The following is a 6,678-nucleotide window of genomic DNA, read 5'->3' as shown; positions in this document are numbered from 1 at the left end:
TGTCTGAAAAGTTCAAGAAGACTGATTGTGTAAGCCTTTATTCCAAGTGTATTTCATTAACATGCATTACTGTATATATTTTGTTGCACTTTTATCCAAAGCAAACTCCAGATTTCAGTTGCTTTGACTTTAATCCACAAACAATATACATGGGAATAGTTACTTTAATTTTTTTCATTGTAAATGTGTTTTCCCTTTTCCCAAGGGAAGAACTTTTGCTGTTCCATGCTCTACAACATTGACAACATGCATGTCAAAGGTGACACACCATAACATTTTGGGTGATACATCAGCATTCTCCAACTCCTTAAAACAACTATTCTCTAAAAGCATACCCCATTCTTGCATGATTTGGGGAGGTTGCAGAGGCTGCGTGAGAATTGGACCTCCAGACCCGTCAGAAGTTCTGTGAGAGGGCTGTGCTCTTACACAGTCTCCAGAGTCACAGAAAGGGTCGAGGGTAGTCTTATGTTTATGTGTTCTCATCTTCTCTTAGAACCAATGCAGCAAAGTCTTTTTTCCCCAAGTGTTTTTCTTCATTAGCACTGGTGATACCTGAATTCTACAAGGGACAACATGTAGATAAAAAAAGGATAAATAGTGGTGTCTTTACACAGCATGTTGTGACACAATCACTCTTACTAATCAAATTTATATTGTTCTATGCCACACAATCACTTGGCCTACAGATTTCAGTCATTTTCATAATTTGCTATGAAGTTGGGCATGTTGAAAATTTTGAATGTTCATTATTATAAAATGTCTGTATATAGTTGTTTTCATTCCACTTCGTTATCAGCCCTTCTCAATCTGCTGTCTTGCAGATTTAAAGGAACTAATGTTACTTTGTAGGAATACAGGCATGCTTACTTGGAATCCACCAGCTTCAAGAAAGTTATCCTATGTCATAGTGCCTAGTCTTGCCCATGTTTTCAGTTTGTTAGGAAACTTAGAAAAATACTACCTACAGTATAGTGTATAGTACAGTACAGTATAGTACAGAATAGTATAGTATAATATAATATATACTGCTATATCTAAAAGGGAAAAAATAGATTAAAAACTAAATTAATTAAAAACTAAAAAAATAAAAATTTATTTTTTAAAAATAAAAACAATTCAATAAATAGATTGACATTTTATTCCTTTTGTTGAAGCTTTGCAGTTGTTTGGCTAAGATTCATGCAATATTTTATTGTGCCTCAAAAATACAAAATGAATTGTAGTCAATCTCTCTACACAATGGGGGGGGGGAAACGTTTGCAAAACAGCATTGTTTTAAATGGGCATATATTAGTAACATACCAAGTGTACAAGCCAAAAGGTATCTGTGACAGCTACAGTTGTTTCACTGAGCAATAGCTAAGCTATAATTTATCAAGATGTCCAATCATGTCTCACAGAATAAACAGAGAAAATATATTTTTATATCAAGCTTCATTCAGTTAAATCAATTCATCAAAGACTGTGCCATCTACTGTTACATGAAGAGCTGCTACGCATATCATAATAATCTTTCTTCATTACATAATTTTTTTCTTGCCTAATCTCTCCTTCTGTCATCATTTATATAAACTCTTATCTCACTATAATGCTTCCTGCATCTAATAAAAAAGAAACATAGGCTACAAAAGCTCACACTAATATATATAGAACTCTTCTAAAAATTTGGGTTGTATTATGGGGTTATTCAAAAATCAGTGGCTTATGCAATGATGATATAATCTGCCAAAATTGCTTTGCTCAGATAATTGTTTTTCCTGTTTGAAACCTTTTAGCAATTTTTTCCTTCACCCATATTCATAGATCACATAAGAATGTAACATAGTTTTTAAATTCAAGACAAAGCAAATCTGTACTTGTTTCTCCAAACAGCCTCAGATAAAAGTTTGTAATTCTAAGCTATTTGGAAAATGCTTAAAGAGTCTACATATTCTCTTTGGAAGCTTTTTTTGAAGTTATCTGAAATTTAACTACTTGAAAAAGTAACATTTATTCAAAAGCAAAGCTAATGCAACTAGGCTTACGTCCTGATAAATGTATTATTTATAATTTTACTTACCTTATGTTAAAAGCATTTCCTCCTATTATCGCACAATCAGACTTCCTTTTATTTGATTAAATCCAATGATATTAAATTAAACATCATCCATCCATCAATCAATCCACAGCACAGTTCTTAAAAGGCTGGCTGAGTCTGCTTGTTCTTTAGTAAATAAGATTATTCAAGAAGGCCCATAGAGATGATAGACTGATACACCTTTTAATGTTTATTGCAAAGATTTACTTCCTAATGTCACTTTAATGGGAGAGAATAACAGGTTTGTCAAAACTTGAACATATATTATCTCCTTTTTGTTTTGGTGGCTGTGAGAAACCAATTGAAAAACGTGGCTCATTTCCATGTTGTTGAGATTTTGGAGATGAAAAGCACAGAAATGAAAACACAGCCATGACGGCTCTGCTCTTCTGCAATACTGTACAGCAATATATTTAATCATTTAAACAATTTAAATTTAATCAATTTACACAATTGAACAATATTTCAGGGACTGTCACAGAGAGGAGGGGGTCAACCTATTTTCCAAAGCACTTGAAGGCCAGACAAGGAACAATGGATGGAAACTGATCAAGGAGAGATTCAACCTTGAAATAAGGAGAAATTTTCTGACAGTAGTCAACCAATGGAACACCTTGCCTCCAGAAGTTGTGGGTGCTTCATTACTGGAAGCTTTCAAGAAGAGACTAGAAAGCCACTTGCCTAAAATGGTATAGCGTCTCCTGCTTGAGCAGAGGGTTGGACTAGATCAGTGTTTCTCAACCTTGACAATTTTAAGGCATGTGGACTTCAACTCCCAGAATTCCACAGCCAGCAATGCTGGCTGTGGAATTCTGGGAGTTGAAGTCCACATGCCTTAAAATTGTCAAGGTTGAGAAACACTGGACTAGATGACCTACAAGGTCCCTTCCAACTCTGTTATTCTGTAAATTCTGTATAAATCATTTTAATGGCTAATATCCCAGGATAACAAATAGTCAGAACATTCACTTTTGTTTCCTTTTTGAAATATTCTGAGTACAGACATATTGTAATTAGTTTTTTCTCACTCTGAAAATTGAGTGTTCTTTGATGAATAGTTTGAAACTTTTATTTATTTATTTGTATCCTTCCTTTATTATTTTTACAAATAACTCAAGGCATTGAACATATCCAACCTAAATATCCAGTTTGCCTAGTTTCCTAGTTTTTTTTAGGTGGTTATGTTGTTGTTTTTTGTCAAACTATGAGTCTGTATGAACGATAAAAACAAAGTTCTTGCAAACAAATAACCCTGGTAACTTTAGAACCATTTATTTTTTCTGTAAATGTTTTCCTCAATCTGGTGCCTTTCTGTTATGTGCCATTTCATCTCTCAGTAATTACATTAGCTGAATATTCTGACAGTTTTAGCCCCAGCACATCTGAAGGGCATCAAGATATATTATACTATAAATTTTCAGCAACAAATTCTTGCAAATAGAAGTCTTAAGTATTACCCCATTGCTTTTTTGATTAAAAAACAAAAAAATTAAAAAACAGTAATTAGCTCCTACAAGACAATATTCTTCTATTTATATGAGTCTAAAATAGTTTTACTGAAACCCTGTTTTATAATAATACTGTTGGGCAACCAATACTTTAAATAAATAAATATTAGGTCAATAATTGCTTCCTAAAAGAATTCACCCATCATTGTCAATGACAGAGTACTTAAGAATACTGCAACAACTGTACAAAGAGCTTCCTAACAGACAATTGAAAGGATAAAGGGAAGGGAGTACAGCAATGGAAATAATTTCATTCAAGGTCACAACTTTTGACTAGTATCTATATAAGCCACAACACATGCCATTTTGGTTAAGAGAGATATACAGGAATGGTTTATTTCAACTTGTAAGTCACTGTATTTAGTGGAAAAATATGGCATTGTAGCAGCTTTATTTCAATGCCCTCTGAATTTCTTTAGTCTATATTTATTTAAAAGACTAAAGTGGATGCCAGTCACCTTAAAACACAACTCAGGGCAGCTGTTAGACATTAAATAATAAAATTAATCAAAGTAAAACATGCAGGCTATTAACCATACACCAAAATGTAGCAAGAAATCATTATAGATGCCTACAGTATTTAAGTGAAGGAAATTTAAGGAGTTAAGAAAGTTAAGGAAATTTGCTCTGATAGCAAGCCATTATGACTGAAGTACACAGGACACCTTTTTGCTGACCAAATTAAAACAGGCACTTAATATTACTGACTCAAGCTCAATAGTGTTGGCAAAGAAACCTGGCAATGATCAGTCAAATACATTACAAAATGAAGACCAGGATTTTAGCGCCAGATATATGTGCCAACTGAGGTGATAAGTTTTAAAAAAACCTCTTTTTTCCCTTCGAACCCAAAGTACTTTACTCTCTTATTATATGACTTAATAACAGAGTCAAGCACATTAACATTAGCATAGTTGTGGTTGAAGTAAAATTTGCCCTTGGGAATCCTCAATCAAGTATTTTATTTCTCAGCCTTGGTTCTTCATCTTCCAGGATTACAGGCTGAGACACTGGGTGCAAACAGGATCATTTTAAGAGTTTCCCAGCTCTAACAACTGGAAAACAAAAGCCCTGTTTACATTGTGATGTGGAATAAGAAGGCAGCTCTTCAGTTATTACCTTGGATGCAGCATATCTTGTGCAATCATAGCTAATTTGGAAACATGATGTATACATGTTTATCTGCTATAAACAATAGCAAATAAAAAGTGTTTAATGATTGACTATTCAAATAGTTGATAATCAAATTCAGATAATTTGACACAAATATAACAAATGTGCCTTTTGTACGTGCTGTGCGGGGCAAATATACACACATTCACCTCCAAATACTTAAACATTTCCAGTGTTGGAGCATTTACAACTTCTGGAGGCAAGTTGTTCCACTGATTAATTGTTCTGTCATGAAATTTCTCTTTAGTTCTAGGTTGCTTCTCTCCTTGATTAGTTTCCATTCATTGCTTCTTGTCCTGCCTTCAGGTGTTTTGGTGAATGGGTTGACTCCCTCTTCTTTGTGCAACCCCTTAGATATTGGAACACTTCTATCATGTCACCTCTAGTCCTTCTCTTCATTAAACTAGACATACTCAATTCCAGCAACCATTATTTATGTTTTAGCCTCCAGTCCCCTAATCATTTTTGCTGCTCTTCTCTGCACTGTTTCTAGAATCTCAACATCTTTTTTACATTGTGGCAACCAAAACTGGATGTAGTATTCCAAGTGTAGTCTTAACAAGGTTATCATTTATCTTTCATATTTTCTTTTTCACGAACGTATGTTGTAACATACTAGAATAAAATGGGCGATAAAATGTTTTATCTCCCCAATAGCCTTAGTTCTGATCTAAAATTTAAACTGATAAGCCCAAGCATATTTCCATATTGCCAAGAAATTGGTAGATAAAGAGCATAGAAATGAAACTACATAGTTCATAAAAATCTTCAAAAAGGGCAAAAACGTGGATCCAGGAAACTACAGACCAATCAGTATGACATCAATACCTGGGAAAATCTTGGAAAAAATAGTCAAGCAGCAGATTTCTGACCATCTAGAAATGAACAAAGTAATTACTGGAAGCCAGCATGGGTTTGTTAAGGTTGCCAAACTAACCTTATTGCCTTCTTTGATAAAATGACTAAATTTGTGGATCAGGGAAATGCTGTGGATATAGTACACTTGGACTTCAGTAAGGTATTTGACAAAGTAGACCAAAACCTACTTCTGGGTAAGATAAAATAATATGTAGTACACTGTACCACCATCAGATGGATTTGCAGTTGGCTGATCAACTGCAATCAACACATGCCATCCTAAATTGAGCTACATCTATGTGGAGGGAAGGTTGTCTTGGGCCTGGTGCTCTTCAACATCTTCATAAATGATCTAGATGAGGGGATAGACATCAAATTTGCAGATGTCCCCAGGCTGGGGGGAATTGCCAATACTTTGGAAGACAGACTCAGAAGGATCTTGACAGACTTGGACATTGGGCCCTATCCAATTAGTTGCAGTTCAGTAGTGAGAAAAGTAAGGTCCTGCACCTAGGAAGGAAAAACCAAATGCATAGGTATAGAATAGGAAGTACCTGGCTCAACAGTAGTAACTGTGAGAAGGATCTAGGTGTCCTGATGGATCACCAGCTTAAGGATGAGTCAGCAGCGTGCTGCAACTGCCAAAAAAGCCAAGACAGTTCTGGGCTGCATAAACAAAGGGATAAGAATCACAGGAAGTGATAATACCATTTTATACCGCACTGATGAGACCATAGTTGGAATACTGTGTCCAGTTCTGGTCATCACGATTCAAAAAAGATGTTGAGGCCCTAGAGAGTGCAAAGAAGAGCAACAAAGATGATAAAGGAATCTCAAGGTTAAAAGATACAATGAAAGGCTAAGGCAGCGGTTCTCAACCTGTGGGTCGCGACCCCATTTGGGGTCGCACGACCATTTCACAGGGGTCGCCAAACAACGCCGTCCGCCATTTTTTTTTACCCTTTTCCTTAGCTGTGCTACTCCCTCTGCTTGGCGGCAGCCTGCATGCAGGAACTTTACCAAACATGCCCTGCAGGAGGCGTGTGAAGAGCGCAGGCG

This window comes from Protobothrops mucrosquamatus, unplaced genomic scaffold (genome assembly GCF_001527695.2).
Source record: "Protobothrops mucrosquamatus isolate PMUCROS unplaced genomic scaffold, P.Mucros_1.0 scaffold_65, whole genome shotgun sequence".
Classification (NCBI taxonomy): Eukaryota; Metazoa; Chordata; class Lepidosauria; order Squamata; family Viperidae; genus Protobothrops; species Protobothrops mucrosquamatus.
Note: the sequence above shows the minus strand (reverse complement) of the source record.